At 43.3% G+C, this 16246-nt stretch overlaps 1 pseudogene; it reads left to right on the top strand.

The window, feature by feature from the left end:
- The first annotated feature begins 648 nt into the window (after nucleotides 1-648).
- LOC140848909 (olfactory receptor-like protein OLF4) lies at nucleotides 649-1644 on the top strand (annotated as a pseudogene).
- Nucleotides 1645-16246: the final 14602 nt, after the last annotated feature.

Consider the following 16246-nt stretch of genomic DNA (forward strand, 5'->3'; position numbering starts at 1 on the left):
CGTACAATACAGGTGCCAGCACTCAGTCAAGAAAAGGTGTTAAGTAGGGGATCTGTTTCAATTCATGGATGTCTTTGCAACAAGAGCACAAGAGGCAGTGTGGTTGAGGGAATCCCTCTGCTTTGATCTTTTAGGACCACTTGCCTTCTCACCACGTCTGACACCACCGCTCATCACCCTCCCTCATCTCTATTCACCTTGCAACACCAGCTTCACCTTTCTTGACCTGAACACTTGAAACAAGCACCTTCTTCATGGCCTTGGCATTGGCCATTCTCTGCTGAGCACACACTTCTCCATCTAGACTTCCATCTTCCCCCCTCTCTTACATCAAGTGTCTGTTCAGTTGTCAACTTGTTTGCAGACCTTGCCTGAATAACAGTGGAAAATAGAACACCCTGTCACAGTCAGCACTCAATATATATTCACAGAATACTGAAGAATTTCACATTAAAACTGTAAAGGGCATGACTTCCCAGACAAAAAGCTTATTGGGCCAAAATTTTCATATAAAAAAGACTCAAGGGACTCCCTAACAAGGACCATGCACAAAATATTAAAATTAGCTTCTTGACTGCAAAATACCAATCGTAGCATTTCAACTATGAACGAATGATGCAAGTTTGCGTGAAGATTAGTCATGTTATTTCCCTCTTTCCTGGAAGTTATCTCCACCATGGGGAACCAGGAAATGACACCCAAATCTCTGAATTTTTTCTTCTGGGATTTTCAGAGGAACCAGAACTGAACCCCTCATATTTGGACTTTTCCTCTCCATGTACCTGATCACTGTGTTTGGGAACCTGCTCTTCATCCTGGCTGTCAGCTCAGACTCCCACCTGCACACACCCATGTACTTCTTCCTCTCTGACTTGTCCTTTGTGGACATCTGCTTCACCTCCACCACCATCCCCAAGATGCTGTGGATCATCCAGACACAGAACAAAGCTGTCACTATGAAGGCTGTATCATCCAGATTTATTTTATTATACTCTTAGCAGTGTTTGATGTCTTTCTCCTGACCATAATGGCCTATGACAGGTATGTGGCCATCTGCCACCCCCTGCACTACATGGTCATCATGAGCCCCTGGATCTGTGGACCTCTGGTCCTGGTGTCCTGGATCATTAGTTTCCTGAATTCCTTGTTACATATCTTAATGATGTTGCACCTTTCCTCTGTACAAACTCAGAAATCCTTCACTTCTTTTGTGAGCTCAATGAGATGATCCAACTTGCCTGTTCAAACACCTTTCTTAATAACCTGGTGATGTACTTTGCAGCTGTCCTGCTGGGTGGCAATCCCTTTGCTGGAATCCTTTACTCTTACTCTAAGATAATCGCTTCCATATGTGGAATCTCATCAGCTCAGGGAGAGTATAATGCATTTTCCACCTATGTATCTCACCTCTCTGTTGTGCCCCTATTTTATTGTACGATGCTAGGGTTGGACCTTAGCTCTGCAGCTACCCAGAGCTCCCATTCAAGCGCAGCATCCTCGGTGATGTACACTCTGGTGATGCCCGTGCTGAACCCCTTCATCTACACTCTGGTGATGCCCGTGCTGAACCCCTTCATCTACACTCTGAGGAACGAAGACATAAAAATGGCTCTAGGAAGATTAATTGGGATGTCTGTTGTGTAAGGTCAGTTCTCCTGGGGATGAAGAAGTTTTCATGGTTTTATGGGTCAAAGCCTCACAACCAGAAATTGCTATGCTTTGATCAGATTTTAGACACAGAGCTTGCTCCTTCTTTTTATTTTCTTATATTTCCATTTATTTGATTGTAACCTCTCTATACTATTTATAACTAACTTAAGTTACTGTTATGCCTTTTATATAGACAATTTTTCCCTTTGTCAATTTTCCTACATTTCCAATGTTTTCCCAACCTTGGATCACAAATACTTGGAAATTTCCGTATCATAGATGCTGTGGGGAAAATGGAACTTTCTGATGAGGATTCCCACTTGGCCTTAAAAGGTGTCCTGTTTACATATCTATGGGATGCATTACAGAGTGTGGCTGGTCAGTCATGGGTTTGCCAGTCTAGGGTAGGGGTGCAGAGGAAACACCCATTCTTTCCTCCACCCTGTTCCTGGTATTTAACTGGTCAAGCACCTAGCCATCACCAGGAACATGACCACAGTGTTCCTCCTGGACATCAGGACCCAGAAGAGGAGTTTTTACCATGGGAATGAGAAATCTGGTGCTTCAAAAGCCCACCCCCGTCACTCTTTGGGTCCCTAGTGACTATTCTTGCCCTAACTTATGGCAACCCATAAATGAGGTTACTTGTTTGTAGCAGATCTGGGAGAGATATAAACAATGAGAGCACAGAAGGAAATATGGTCATCTACTGAGAGAAAAGGCTCAAAGGGCCCTGTGAAGGCCTCAAGGGCCCAGATGTGGAACTGATTTGATAAAGTCAGTGAAAGATAAAAGTTAGATGGGAAGCCCAGTAAAATCTTGCTAGAAGTGTGGCAGTATTGCAAGAGGTTTTGGGTCTTGTAGGCTACTGGAGAGTGTTTATCCTGCACTTGGCATAAATTCTGAGACCCTTATGCCATTTGGTATGAAAGGGCATCAGATCAACTGCACACACAAACCAAGGAGGAATTGCTGCAGCCGTGGTTTGCCCACCAGAATAACATCTTGCTGCTAGCACCAACAGCACTAAACCCTGGAGACTCTGTTGAGTGGATGTGGCCTTGGATATTTTGACACGGGGACCAGTGATTGCTGGCCCTTCTGGAACCTTGGGGAAAAGGCCTGGAGGCTGGCCTCCCATGTGTTTCTGGAGGAACAGGAGAGTGGCCCCGAAAGATTACAGTACTGTACCCAAAATGGCTGGAATATAAGAGCATCTTACTGGGGAGTTTTGTCTTATCACTGTGGCCAGAGAATGTGCCTCCCATCGTCCTACATATCAATCCATCAGTAACTCCCACAGGGAGAAGGGTGAAGGTCTTTTATGCTAGACCAGGACAGGACTTGAGTCATGCCCTGTCCTTTCCCAGGACCAATCTCTTGCATGCTTCCTACCTAATGGACAAGATTTGCCTATGGTGTCATTAAAACGATGTCTTATTGCCCTTTAGGTTAATCTCTTCTACATTCCTGTGAACAGGAACACCCCTAGCCACAGCTGCAGCTGCTGCTCGCTGACAGGCCTGAGCTCCCTGTCAGTCCAGCTGCTGGTCCCGCATGGACTGTGCAAGCCATGGACGCAATCTGGGAAGCACTTTGAATGCAGCTGGATCCTCAGGCTTGAGGATTGTCATGGTTTTCTCATTATCTGTATCATAATTTCTGTTATTTGTGTGTTTATAATAAATCTTTATGCCAGAATTCCTAATGCTCTGTTGGGATGGATTGTGCCTTCATCCCTTCTAGCCGTGTTGGGGCTGGTGGTGCAATTGTGCTTCCTAGCGGCCGGGACAGCTGACTAGTTCTGTTCCTGTGTAACCCCGCCTTCCAGGAACGGGAGTGGATTGAGAGGAGGCACTTCTAGGCTGGTATTTTTGCTGCCATCAATCTGGGCCAGCACAGTAGCCAGACCTAACATCCCTTCCACAGGGGGAAATGCCTGGGTAAAGAGAAATGACAAATGGAGAGAAGAAATTATAGCTGAGTATAAAAGGATGAATCAGTGGGTTATGCAATGAGGGATATCCAAGATTTATTAATACCTGAAAAGAGGCTCAAGGCAGAGAATATCTTTTAGCAAAAGCATATTAGATACCCTCAAGGCTGAAGTTATATGTTTGCCAAGACCACCTCTGCTTTTGGAACCCGACAAGGTTGAATGACAGCCTGCAAACCAGAATCACATTCCTCTGGGAGAGACTCTGGTCATAAGACTTTTACAGGACAAGTGAGCCACCTCTTTAAGTCTGCCCCAACATCACACATGCTCCTTGGAATGTCAGGCCTACTTGCATGGATCCTATTCTAACTCCTGTAGAAATGACACACCAGATGTAAGTGCTGTGACAGGTGCGTTCCTTTTACTGTAAGGAATCAGTGTTTGAAGGCAAGGGGGTGGACTGAGATGCAATGAGTCATAAGAAATATATATTTACAAGATATATTTGTTCCTTATCCACAGTTCCTGAAAACACTGCAGAGTCTTAAATGTAAAATGGGTGTCCTATCATATTGATGAGAGACTTTGGAACCCCACCCAAGGGCAGGGGTGGAGGCTTCATCAGTTAATGGCCAGTAATTTAGTCAATCATGACTATGCAAGGAAGCCCTCACCAAAGCCCCTGTGAAGGGCTTATGGCTCTCTGTTCTCTTGAATCCTGATTCTTAGTCTGGTTACTGTGCCCTAGCTTTCTTGCACAGGGACAATTGCAGAAGACTGTGGGTGCATAGCTTATGAGGCAAGAAGCCTGGAGGAGTGGGTTGTGGAGAAAATTGGGACTTTCTGACCAGGATTCCTGCCTGGCCTTAATAGGTATCCTGTTTGCATATCTATGGGATGTATTGCCTAGAACAGCTTGTCAGTCACAGATTTGCTGGTCCAGGGTAGGGGTGAAGAGGAAACAGCCATTCTGTCCTCCCCTCTGTTCCTGGTACAAGTCGGTCAAGCATCCACCAGTCACCAAGGACATTCTCACAGAATTCCTCTTGTCGTGGGAGGTGGGCTGGGAGTAGTATGGCCAGAGAGAGCGAGCTTGGGAGCCAATAGAGAGGGGACAGTGACCCATGTGAGCCAGGAGAGACTGAGCCATGAGAATAAATCCTTTAATTCCCAACTTCTGGCCCATATACCTTCCTTTGGTCTCATGAAATTAATAAAGAACTTTTCCCAAGCAGGGAACCCCCTTCTCCTGGGGTTAAGATGGGAAATTTGAATTTGTTAAAGTAATTTCATTTCAAATTACATATATAGTGCCACACATTTTTCCCTAGAGTACCTGAGGAATAATCATGAGTTTGGAAAAAATACACTTGGTAACTAAGCCATTTACACAATTTAATTATAGAGGAAAGTATGAAACCAGTTTTCACATTAAGTCTGTTGACGTTTTTTACACCTCTGCTGTTCCTCCAAGCGGGGTGTTCCCCACTCCAGACAAGTTCACTATGAATTTGGAGAGACAAAATAATGACATCAGAATGTTGGGGGTAAAAAGGGCCTCATACCAGCTTTATTTTCATGGTAGTCATCCTGCTGTGTACGAACAGTGAGCACTTTTCTCCATCTCTGGCCCAGCTACAGCCTCTGCTTTCTCTCATGCTTCCCAGCGTGGGGCTCTCTTCTCCCTTCCCAGCCCCACGCTTCCAGGGCTTCACTCTCCTGCATCCTTCCACAGTTCTCCGAGGCTTCCCTCTGCAAGCCTCCTGGCACTCAGTGGGCCTCTGTGGGCCAGCCTTTATGATGACTGACTGACAGCTGACCAATCACATCCAGGGGCTTGTGTGTTTCCTTCCACTGTGCATTCACCTCCCCTGGGCTGGTAGTTCTGTGACTGACAGTTTGTTCTGGGAGGCTTTATTGAATGATAAACAGTTTTTATCCAAGGGATATGTAAGCAGCCTTGTATGTATGCAATGGGCAATATTAGAATCAGGAGAGGTGAGAATCCTGGCCATAAAATTTCCTTTTCCCTATGCTACACCCCTTCAGAATTCTTGCCTCATGATCTATATGCTTTCAATCTTCCATGATGATCCCTGTATGAGAAAGCTGAGCGTTGTAACCAGATCCCAAAATAGCAATAGAGGCTATAACAACATACAAATAATAACAGAAATCATGATACAGATAACAACAAAATTATTACTTTTTGTTCCTCAAGCCTGAGGAGATTAATTGCCAGCAGCTGTATTCAAAACAGTTTTACTCAGATGGGTCTATGACTCGCACTTTCCACCGGAGGCTAGTAGTGAAGCAGTAGGCAGCTCTGTGCACACTCAGCCAGCAGCAGTTTTTGCTAGGGTATGTGCCCAATCCACAAAGACTTTAGAGGAGATTAAACTTAACAGTGATAAGACACATGTTTTAATGATGCCAACATAGGCAAATTTTGTCCGTCAGGTAGGATGCATGTGGTCCTGTGATAAGACTGTGGCAGGAAGGGGGTACTGATGGGTTTGGTATACAACACATTCTCCCTCTCCCTTTGAGGGTTTTTGAGGGGTCTATATATAGTGCTGCTGAAGGCATATGCACTGGCCATAAAGATAAAACAAAACTCCCTGTAAGATGCTCTTACCTTCTGGCATTTAGGTACACTACCATATCTTTGGGGAACACTGTGCTGTTACTCCTGGAATTCACAGGATGCCAGCTTCCAGGCCTAGTCCCCAAGATGCCAGAAGGGCCAGTCACTGCTGATCCCTGTGTGAAAATGTCCAAGGCCACAACTACTGAACACTGTCCCCAGGGCTTATTGCAACCAGTGCTGGCAACAAGATGCTATTCTGGTGGCCATATCTTGGCCTCAGTTCCTCCTTGGTTTGTACTTGCAGGTGTACAGCAGAGGCATCAATCTGTGTTAGCATGTTTACCGGGCTCAATACCCTGTTCCATGGCTTCTCATTCAAATGCTGTCACACTCCCCATAGCAGACACACCATAGCCATAGACTACTGGTCTCTGAATTCAGGCCAGATTTTAATAAACCATTGTAACTCTATCGTGGCTTCCCACCCCACATAGAATTATATGGTAATTGAAACTCCCATTTTATCCATAATTTTTGTACCCATTCTTATGGTGCATACCCAGTAAAGTGGGGGCCTTGATCAGTCTCAGTTACCTGAAGTCAGTCAGAGACTACAAAGAGAAACTCCAAGCCTCTTTTGGTCATTTGATGGTCTGTGCAATGCATAGGAAAAGCAACCATAAGTCCAGTAGCTGTGTCCACACTAGTCATGGCATATCAATAACCTCTGGTATGGGCAGAGACCCAAAATAGCCTATTTCCCACCTGATGAGAGGCATTGTCCCCTTATGTATTGTTTCATGTTGCTGTGGGACTTGGTGTAAGTCTCCTTTAGAGTATATAATGCATTCTTACCAGGCTCTTATGACTTATTCACAGGCCAAGGGCAGGCCCCCAAAATGTGCTACAGCCCACATTGTTTTCTGCCCTGCACGTAAAAAGTTTTGATATAACCATTTGGCCACATCAGAAGCCAGCTTTCCTTCCAGCCAATGCACCTGCACCAAAGTGTCTGCTTCATCATTTCCTGGGGATGCCAGTGGTAAATGGCCTGTCACATGGTATACTATAATTGTTTTAATTTCACTAAAGGCCCCTAAGTCTTCCTACAGCTCATGCCCCTAAAGGGGTCAGTGAGCAGCCAGCCAGTTTGCATGTATAATTTTGGTAGCCACAGAGTCAAGCCTCAGTAGATGGCCCAGCCATCACTGCAGACAACTAATGAGGAGAGCTCCTGGGTGATCCTGAGCCATACTGTCCACAACTGTGCCTTTCCTTCATTATATTCCATCCATATTGTGTCAGCCTTAGGATGGAAATCTAAGGCACCTCATTTCAGTGGCTGTCCATGGCTGGAGCCATTTGTGTACCATGCAACTTCCCTCCTGATAATGGCTGTCTACTACTAATGGCTCCAAAGAAAATTCTTCTTGCCTTGCACTGATATAAGCATTATAGTTCTCCACTTGGCCAGTGTAGGCATCTATGCCACACCACTCTATGACCTTTGTGCCCACTTTTGTACCCACCAAGGAATGGAATAAGTGGTTATTACCTTTGTCAGGGCTGTTCTGCAGATGGACTCCATAGCCAGCAAAACATGGTACATGTCAGTCATTTGATTGTCTATGGAGGTGTATCAGACCTCTGCTTCTTCCCAGGGTTGTAACCAGAATACGATAGTTTGGTGGTGTCATTCAAGCCATGGCCACAGGCCCAAGCCATAATTGTCTTCAGTCACATGAACATCCAGCTCACAGGGCCTTGATATGCCTATCACACTCAAGGCATACACAGCCCTGACTGCCCACAATGCATCAGTAAGAAAAAGTACATGTCTCAGCCCAGTCCCACCTGACACCCTTTCATACCAAATAGTATAAGGACTTCAGATTTTGTACCAAGTGTGGAATAAACAGTCTCCAGTAGCCTAAAAAACCCAATATCTCTTGTAATACTGCAACAGTTGTAGGTATAGGGAAAGCCTGGATAGTTTCTATGACTACTTTTGGAATAACTTTTTTTCCTGACCCCACAACCCCCAAGAACTAGACTGAAAAACCAAGTCCCTGAGCCTTGGTGCTGTTCATGGCCCCTTCCTCCCATAGATGTTGCAGCAGTCTAGGTGCTTCACCTTCTAGGTCTGTAAGAGAATTAGAAGCAAGCATGACATCATCAATATAGTGGATCAGCCACACCATTTGTGGTTTCTCCCATGCTGCCAAGCCCTGGGCCACAAATCCATGACAAATGGTGGGACTAGAGATATCGATGTGGATGGACAGTGAATGTCCACTGCTGGCCTTTCCACATTAAATCAAACTGCTCCTGACTTTCCCGTGTATGTCAATAGAGAAGAAAGCATTAGCAGGATCCACAACATAATGAAATATCTCTAGTTCATGACTGAGGGTGTCCATAAAGGCTGCTATAGAGGGGACAGCAGCATGCAGGGGGTAATGATTTTACTCTATTCTCTGTAATCCATGGTCATATGCAAGGTGCCATCTGGTATTTTCAATGGCCACTCTGGGGAATTAAAAGGGGTTTGAGTAGGCTTTATAATGCCCACCATTTCCAGTGCCTGGATGGTTTCTCCAATTTCTTTCTGCCCTCAAGAAAATTTTTATTGTTTGGGAATTTTCACCTGACAAAGGACAGGCAAAGCTCTGAGCAGGTGCTTAGCATGTCCCCTCAGAACTGCTTCCACCACACGTATCCACCTGAACTCACTTGCAGTGGTCTATGACCTTAGGCCCTACAGAATATCTATGCCCAAAATATATTTGGGAATTGGAAATATGTACAGACTATACTCTTTTGGGGGTAGATGCCCTATTCCTAATGGGATTAAGGCTTGTTTCATTCTAATAACCTTACCCCCATATCCATCAATAACAATGGAGGTCCCAGGAAACCAGTCAGTGTTGCCATAAATCAGAGAGCATCCTATGTCTACCAGAGCCAGGACACATTGCATATTCAATGAGGACCAATGAATTGATATTTCAACATGTGGCCTTCTGTCCTCACATGGTCCCCCAAAATAGGTGCATTGACCCTTTCCTCAGTCAAACCATCTCACCCAGTCATTTCCCTGTGAGAGACTAGGTGGGGTCAGCTAACTGTCGAGCAGGAAGTTCTGCAGACACAAGGGGTGGATTGTGGTTTTGTCTCTGTCTTCTATTTCTTTTTATTTTTTATTTTTTATTAAAGTATGATTGTTATACACTCTTATGAAGGTTTCACATGAAAGAACAATGTGGTTACTACATTTACCCATATTGTCAAGTCCCCACCCAAGTCCCCACCCATACCCCAATGCAGTCATTGTCCATCACTGCAGCAAGATGCCACAGATCCACTATGTATCTTCTCTTTGCTAAACTATTCTCCCCGTGATCCCCCACACCATGTATACTAAACATAATACCCCTCAATCCCCTTCTCCCTCCCTCCCCACCTGCCCTCCCACACCCCTACTGTTTGATAAACACCAGTCTCTTCTTGGAGTCTTTGAGTCTGCTGCTATTTTGTTCCTTCAGTTTTGCTTCGCTGTTATACTCCACAAATGAGGGAAATTATTTGGCACTTATCGTTCTCCACCTGGCTTCTTCACTGAGCTTAATGTCCTCCAGCTCCATCCATGTTGTTGCAAACAGTAGGATTTTTTCTTTCTTATTGCTGAATAGTATTCCATTGCATATATGTACCACATCTTCTTTATCCATGCATCTACTGATGGACACTTAGGTTGCTTCCATATCTTGGCTATTGTAAAAAGCGCTGCGATAAACATAGGGGTGCATATGTCTTTTTAAATCTGAGAAGTTGTATTCTTTGGGTAAATTCCAAGGAGTGGGATTCTCAGGTCAAATAGTATTTCTATTTTTCGTTTTTTGAGGGACCTCTATATTGCTTTCCACAATGGTTGAACTAGCTTACATTCCCACCAGCAGTGTAGGAGGGTTCCCGTTTCTCCGCGTCCTCGCCAGCATTTGTTGTTCATAGTCTTTTCAATGCTGGCCATCCTTACTGGTGTGAGGTGATACCTCATTGTGGTTTTAATTTGCATTTACCTGATGATTAGTGATGATGAGCAACTTTTCATGTGTCTGTTGGCCATCTAAATTTCTTCCTTGGAGAACTGTTCCTTCACATCCTCTGCCCATTTGTTAATCGGGTTATTTGATTTTTGGGTGTTGAGGCATGTGAGTTCTTTATATATAAAGGATGTTAACCCCTTGTTGGATATGTCATTTACAAATATATTCTCCCATACTGTAGGATGCCTTTTTGTTCTGTTAGTGGTGACCTTTGCTGTATGGAAACATTTAATTTGATGTAGTCCCATGAGTTCATTTTTGCTTTTGTTTCCCTTCCTCAAGGAGATGCCATCAGGAAGAAGTTACTCATACTTATATTCAAAGAATGTTTGCCTATGTTTTCTTCTAAGAGTTTTATGGTTTCATGACTTACATTCAAGTCTTTAATCCATTTCTAGTTTACTTTTTTGTATGGAGTTAAACAATAATCCAGTTTCATTCTCTTGCATGTAGCTGTCCAGTTTTACCAACACCAGCTGTTGAACAGGCTGTCATTTCTCCATTGTTATGTCCATGGCTCCTTTATCATATATTAATTGACCATATATGGTTGGGTTAATATCACGGCTCTCTAGTCTGTTCCATTGGTCTCTGGGTCTGTTCTTGTGCCAGTACCAAATTGTCTTGATTACTGTGCCTTTGTAGTAGAGCTTGAAGTTGGGGAGTGCAATTCCCCCTGCTTTATTCTTCCATCTCAGGATTGCTTTGGCTATTCGGGGTCTTTGGTGGTTCTATATGAATTTTAGGATGATTTTTTCTAGTTCATTTAAGAATACTGTTAGTATTTTGATAGGAATTGCATTGAATCTGTAGATTGCTTTAGGCAGGATGGACATTTCGACAATATTAATTCTTCCTATCCATGAGCACAGGATGCATTTCCATTTATTGGTACCTTCTTTAGTTTCTCTCATAGGTGTCTTGTACTTTTCACGGTATAGGTCTTTCACTTCCTTGGTTAGGTTTATTTCTAGGTATTTTATTCTTTTAATACAATTGTGAATGGAATTGTTTTCCTGATTTCTCTCTCTGCTAGCTCATTTTTAGTGTATTGGAATGTCACATATTTCTGTGTATTGATTTTGTATCCTGCAACTCTGCTGAATTCAGATATTAGATCTAGTAGTTTTGGAGTGGATTCTTTAGGCTTTTAATGTTCAATATCATGTCATCTGCAAACAGGGACAGTTTAACCTCTTCCTTGCCAATCCTGATGCCTTTTATTTCTTTGTGTTGTCTGATTTCTGTGGCTAGGACCTCCAGTAATATGTTGAATAGAAGTGGGGAGAGTGGGCATCCTTGTCTTGTTCCCGATCTTAAAGGAAAAGCTCTCAGCTTCTCACTGTCAAGTATAATGTTAGCTGTGGGTTTGTCATATGTGGCCTTTATTATTTTGTGGTACTTGCTCTCTATACCCATTTCATTGAGAGTTTTTATGATGAATGGATTTTGAATTTTGTCAAATGCTTTTTCAGAATCTATGGAGATGATCATGTGGTTTTTGTCCTTCTTTTTGTTGATGTGGTGGATGATGTTGATGGATTTTCAAATGTTGTATCATCTTTGCATCCCTAGAATAAATCTTACTTCATTATGATGGGTGATCTTTTTTATGTAGTTTTGAATTTGGTTTGCTAATATTTTGTTGAGTATTTTTGCATCTATGTTCATCAGGGATACTGGTCTGTAATTTTCTTTTTTTGTGGTGTCTTTGCCTGGTTTTGGTATTAGGGTGATGCTAGCCTCATAGAATGATTTTGGAAGTATTCCCTCCTCTTCTATTTTTTGGAAAACTTTAAAGAGAATGGGTATTAGGTCTTCACCAAATGTTAAAATTCAGCGGTGAAGCCATGTGGTCCAGGGGTTTTGTTCTTAGATAGTTTTTTGGTTACCAGTTCAATTTCATTGCTGGTAATTGGTCTGTTCAGATTTTCTGTTTCTTCCTTAGTCAGCCTGGGTAGTTTGTATTTTTCTAGAAAGCTGTCCATTTCTTCTAGATTATCCAGTTTGTTAGCATATAATTTGTCATAGTATTCTCTAATAATTATTTGTATTTCTGTGGTGACCGTGGTGATTTATCCTTTCTCATTTCTTATTCTGTTTGTGTGTGCAGGCTCTTTTTTTCTTGGTATGTCTGGCTAGGGGTTTATCTATTTTGTTTATTTTCTCAAAGAACCAGCTCTTACTTTCATTGATTCTTTCTATTGTTTTATTCTTCTTGATTTTATTTAGTTATGTTCTACTGACTCTGGGCCTCATTTGCTCTTTTTCTAGTTTCATTAATTGTGAGTTCAGACTGCTTATATGGGATTGTTCTTCTTTCCTGAGGTAGGCCTGTATTGCAATATACTTTCCTCTTAGCATGGCCTTGGCTGTGTCCCACAGATTTTGCAGTGTTGAATTATTGTTGTCATTTGTCTCCATATATTGTTTGATCTCTGTTTTTATTTGGTCATTGATCCATTGGTTATTTAGGAGCATGTTGTGCAGTCTCCATGTGTTTGTGGGATTTTTCATTTTCTTTACATAATTTATTTCTAGTTTCACTCCTTTGTGGTCTGAGAAACAGGTCGGTACAATTTCAATCTTTTTGAATTTACTGAGGCTCTTTTTGTGGCCTAACATGTGATCTATTCTTGAGAATATTCCATGTGCACTTGAGAAGAATGTGTATTCTGCTGCTTTTGGGTGTAGAGTTCTGTAGATGTCTGTTAGGTCCATCTGGTCTAATGTGTTGTTCAGTGTCTCTGTGTCCTTACGTATTTTCTGTCTGGTTGATCTGTTCTTCAGAGTGAGTGGAGTGTTGAAGTCTCCTAGAATGAATGCATTGCATTCTATTTCTCCTTTTAATTCAGTCTGTCTTCTATTTCTTGTTCCTTGCATCACCCTATGTCTGGAACTGCTGCTCCAGTTTCAATTGCTGCCACAGTTACAAAAACATTTTATTCTAATTTCCATCCAATTTCTTTTTATCCACTCCAACCTTTATTAAATCAGCCTCCATCTGAGTATCTGTGACCTTCATGGGCCCTTTAAACTCTTACTCTAATTATCAGATTGCACTGTCTTCCATCCCTACATTGTCTCTGTCTCTCTGAAGTCTGCTACAGCATGAGTAACCACATTTATGTGTTGTCCTAAGTGAGGGGCAAGAAGAGCCACTAGGGACTCACAGAGGGATGGGTGAGCTGTTTGAAGCACCAATTTCTTCTTCTTTATTATAAACAACTCCTCATCTGAGCCATTATGTTCTGGGTTATAAATGGCATTTTTCATGCCCAACTCATATAACACCTTTAGATGTTTGAATTCATTTCCCATCTAGTGTGAAAAGATATTAAATCACCCTGAATAGGCCATACAGTGCAAAGCATAGCCATCATCCAATCAAGAAGGGAACTTTTTTATTAAAGCATCATCGATATGCAATCTTATGATGGTTTCACATAAACAACACAGTGGTTTCAACATTCACCCATATTGTCAAGTCCTTGATGCCAGGGTTCTTATTCATGGAGCTGAAAAATGAACTTCACAAACACTCAAGGTAGGAGAGCCAGGTAGAGGCTTTTATTAAGAGATAAAGTGAAAAGACAGAGCTCCTGGCTCACATCAGGAGGGGACAAGAGAGTTTGTGGTTGGCTCATTGTCTAAGGGATTTCTCATCAGTTGAGGGTTTTCAGGAACATGGCTAATGCTTCTGCCTTTCGGTTGTCTCTCCTGTCCTGGTCCATCTTTTCCTCCTCATCTCTATTATAGAAAACTGAGGTGGTGACCTTCAGGAGGCTCTCCAGATTTTATTCTGGGCCAAATGCCAAATTTTGTAACTTCTTCCTGATATCTGGGGCCGATTGGGTGATGAATTTATCCTTGAGAAGGACTCGGCCCTCTGGGGACTGTGGGGACATGTGAGTGTGCTTCACGAGTGCCTCCCTGAGTCTTTCTAGAAATACTGAAGGACTTTCTTTTTCTTGCTGCCTCATGGCTGATAATTTAGAATGATTTATAGGTTTTACTAGTGCTCTTTTCAGCCCTTCTAAAATACAGGTCATAAAGTGGTTCCTGTACCAGTTATCAGCATCGTCTGTATCTTGGCCCCACTCTGGGTCAGTGAATGGCACTGCCTGACAGCCAGTGAGGACTTGGGTTAGCTCCTCTGGAGGTTTGCCACCTGCATTTATAGTAGGGCATTCATCTCCAAACTCTAAGGCTCCTCTGATTACTTTTTCTTTCTTCCCTCTGGTAAGGGTTTGGCTCAATATAAGCATAACATCCTTCCAGGCCAGTTCGAAAGTTAAAGTAAGTTCTTGGAAGGATTCTATGTACTTGTTTGGGTCATCTATAAATTTACCCATGTCCTGTTTAATTTGCCTCAGGCCTTGGAGGGAGAAGGGGACATGTACCGGGCTGGTCCCCACTCTCTACTGGTTACTTCCTGTAAGGGCAATAAGGATGGGTATAACTGTCTTTTCTTCACCCCCTGGGAAACCTGGTCTGGTGATTGAGTCAGTAATGCTTGAGGTGGTAGTTCTCCTGTGGTCTGACTTTTGGGGTTCTTGCCAAGTGGCCTTGGATCTAGATAAGGTGGGCATGGCAGAGCCAATGAGCAAGAATTAGGGTTTGGAGTATGGTCTGGAATTAATACACATTTTTGACATAGTTTTTTTCTTTCCCTAAGAGCAAAGAAAGCCTGTGCATGTGGGACTTATAACCATTTGCCCTTTCTTGCATCAAAATAAATCTAGCTGCCATTATCTTATTATACAGCAATATATAGGAGGCCTTGGAAGGCCAGGCCTCTCCATCAGAGAGTTTGTATTAAGGCCAGGCTTGTGTGCAGAAGATAAGGCACTTCTTCTTCAGGATCTGAGGATCAAATTGCCCCCAGTTCTTCAGAATGCATGCCAGAAGCGTGTCCAGTTTTAGACTTGAAGAGGATGCTCCCATCTGGTACAGAGAGAAAGACAGGTGTCCAGCACCTAATTGGCCTCTCTCTCTGTGAGGGAGTCCCCTCACACTTGGAGCCTGGGTGACAGTGGTCAATCTCCTCCTCTGCCAGGCCTACTGGGCTTAACCGCTCCTTACCAGCATGGCCTCTACCTTGCCTTGATTTCCTCTTGCCTTCTGACTAAGTGAGAGTTGCTTCAGAACCCTGGACCTAGTGGGGACCTCACCAGTATGCCCTTACTTTACGCCTTCTGGGAGTCCTGATCCAGACCCTAGTTTCTCTGCACAGACTTTAGCACAGTATAGTTGGGATCATTCTTTAAGAGGTCCCTGTCTGTCTGATAAGTGCAGGGACTATTTGACCTCTCACTGCCAGTTCCATGGGCTTCAGATAAGGAAATGCCATGGCCCCAGGAAGATTGCCTTCAAGGAAGAGAGATCAATAGAATAGAGCCATAGCTAGAGTTTAAATGGGGCCATTTACATGTACAGTTATGGAGGGGGGTGTCTATACTCTTAAATACCAGTTTCTGCCACTGCCTGAGAATTATTTAGCCAGTCACCCACTGTAGCAAATCTAATCTGTGAGACAAGAGGTCAGGGGTCATCTGCGACTCTCACATAGGCAGTAGCTTAGCCAGAAATTTAGTCAGCGCCATGGGATCAATCAGCCAGAGCCGAGATCCAAGGACCACTGTCTACTAATCTGGTCTGCCCTCGGAGTCCGCAGATTAGGATAGGAAAGTAGGAAAACGGCTCAGCCACTCCCCGATATTCCTGTCCATCCAGAGGTGGGGGAGCAAGGAGCAACAGACACCAGGAAACCTTTCACCCAAGACTTAAGACTGGTAGCCAATGCTAATCATCTTTTAAGTCACTAATGGGTGCCCAGACACATTTTTATGAGATTTTTTAAAAGTGCAGCATTAAGGCAGGAATAAGAATGAAGTGTAGGTCTCCTACCTTGTGGTGGTGAGCATCAGATTCCATGAAACGATGAAGGTAGAGGCACAC

This window comes from Manis javanica, chromosome 1 (assembly GCF_040802235.1).
Source record: "Manis javanica isolate MJ-LG chromosome 1, MJ_LKY, whole genome shotgun sequence".
Classification (NCBI taxonomy): Eukaryota; Metazoa; Chordata; class Mammalia; order Pholidota; family Manidae; genus Manis; species Manis javanica.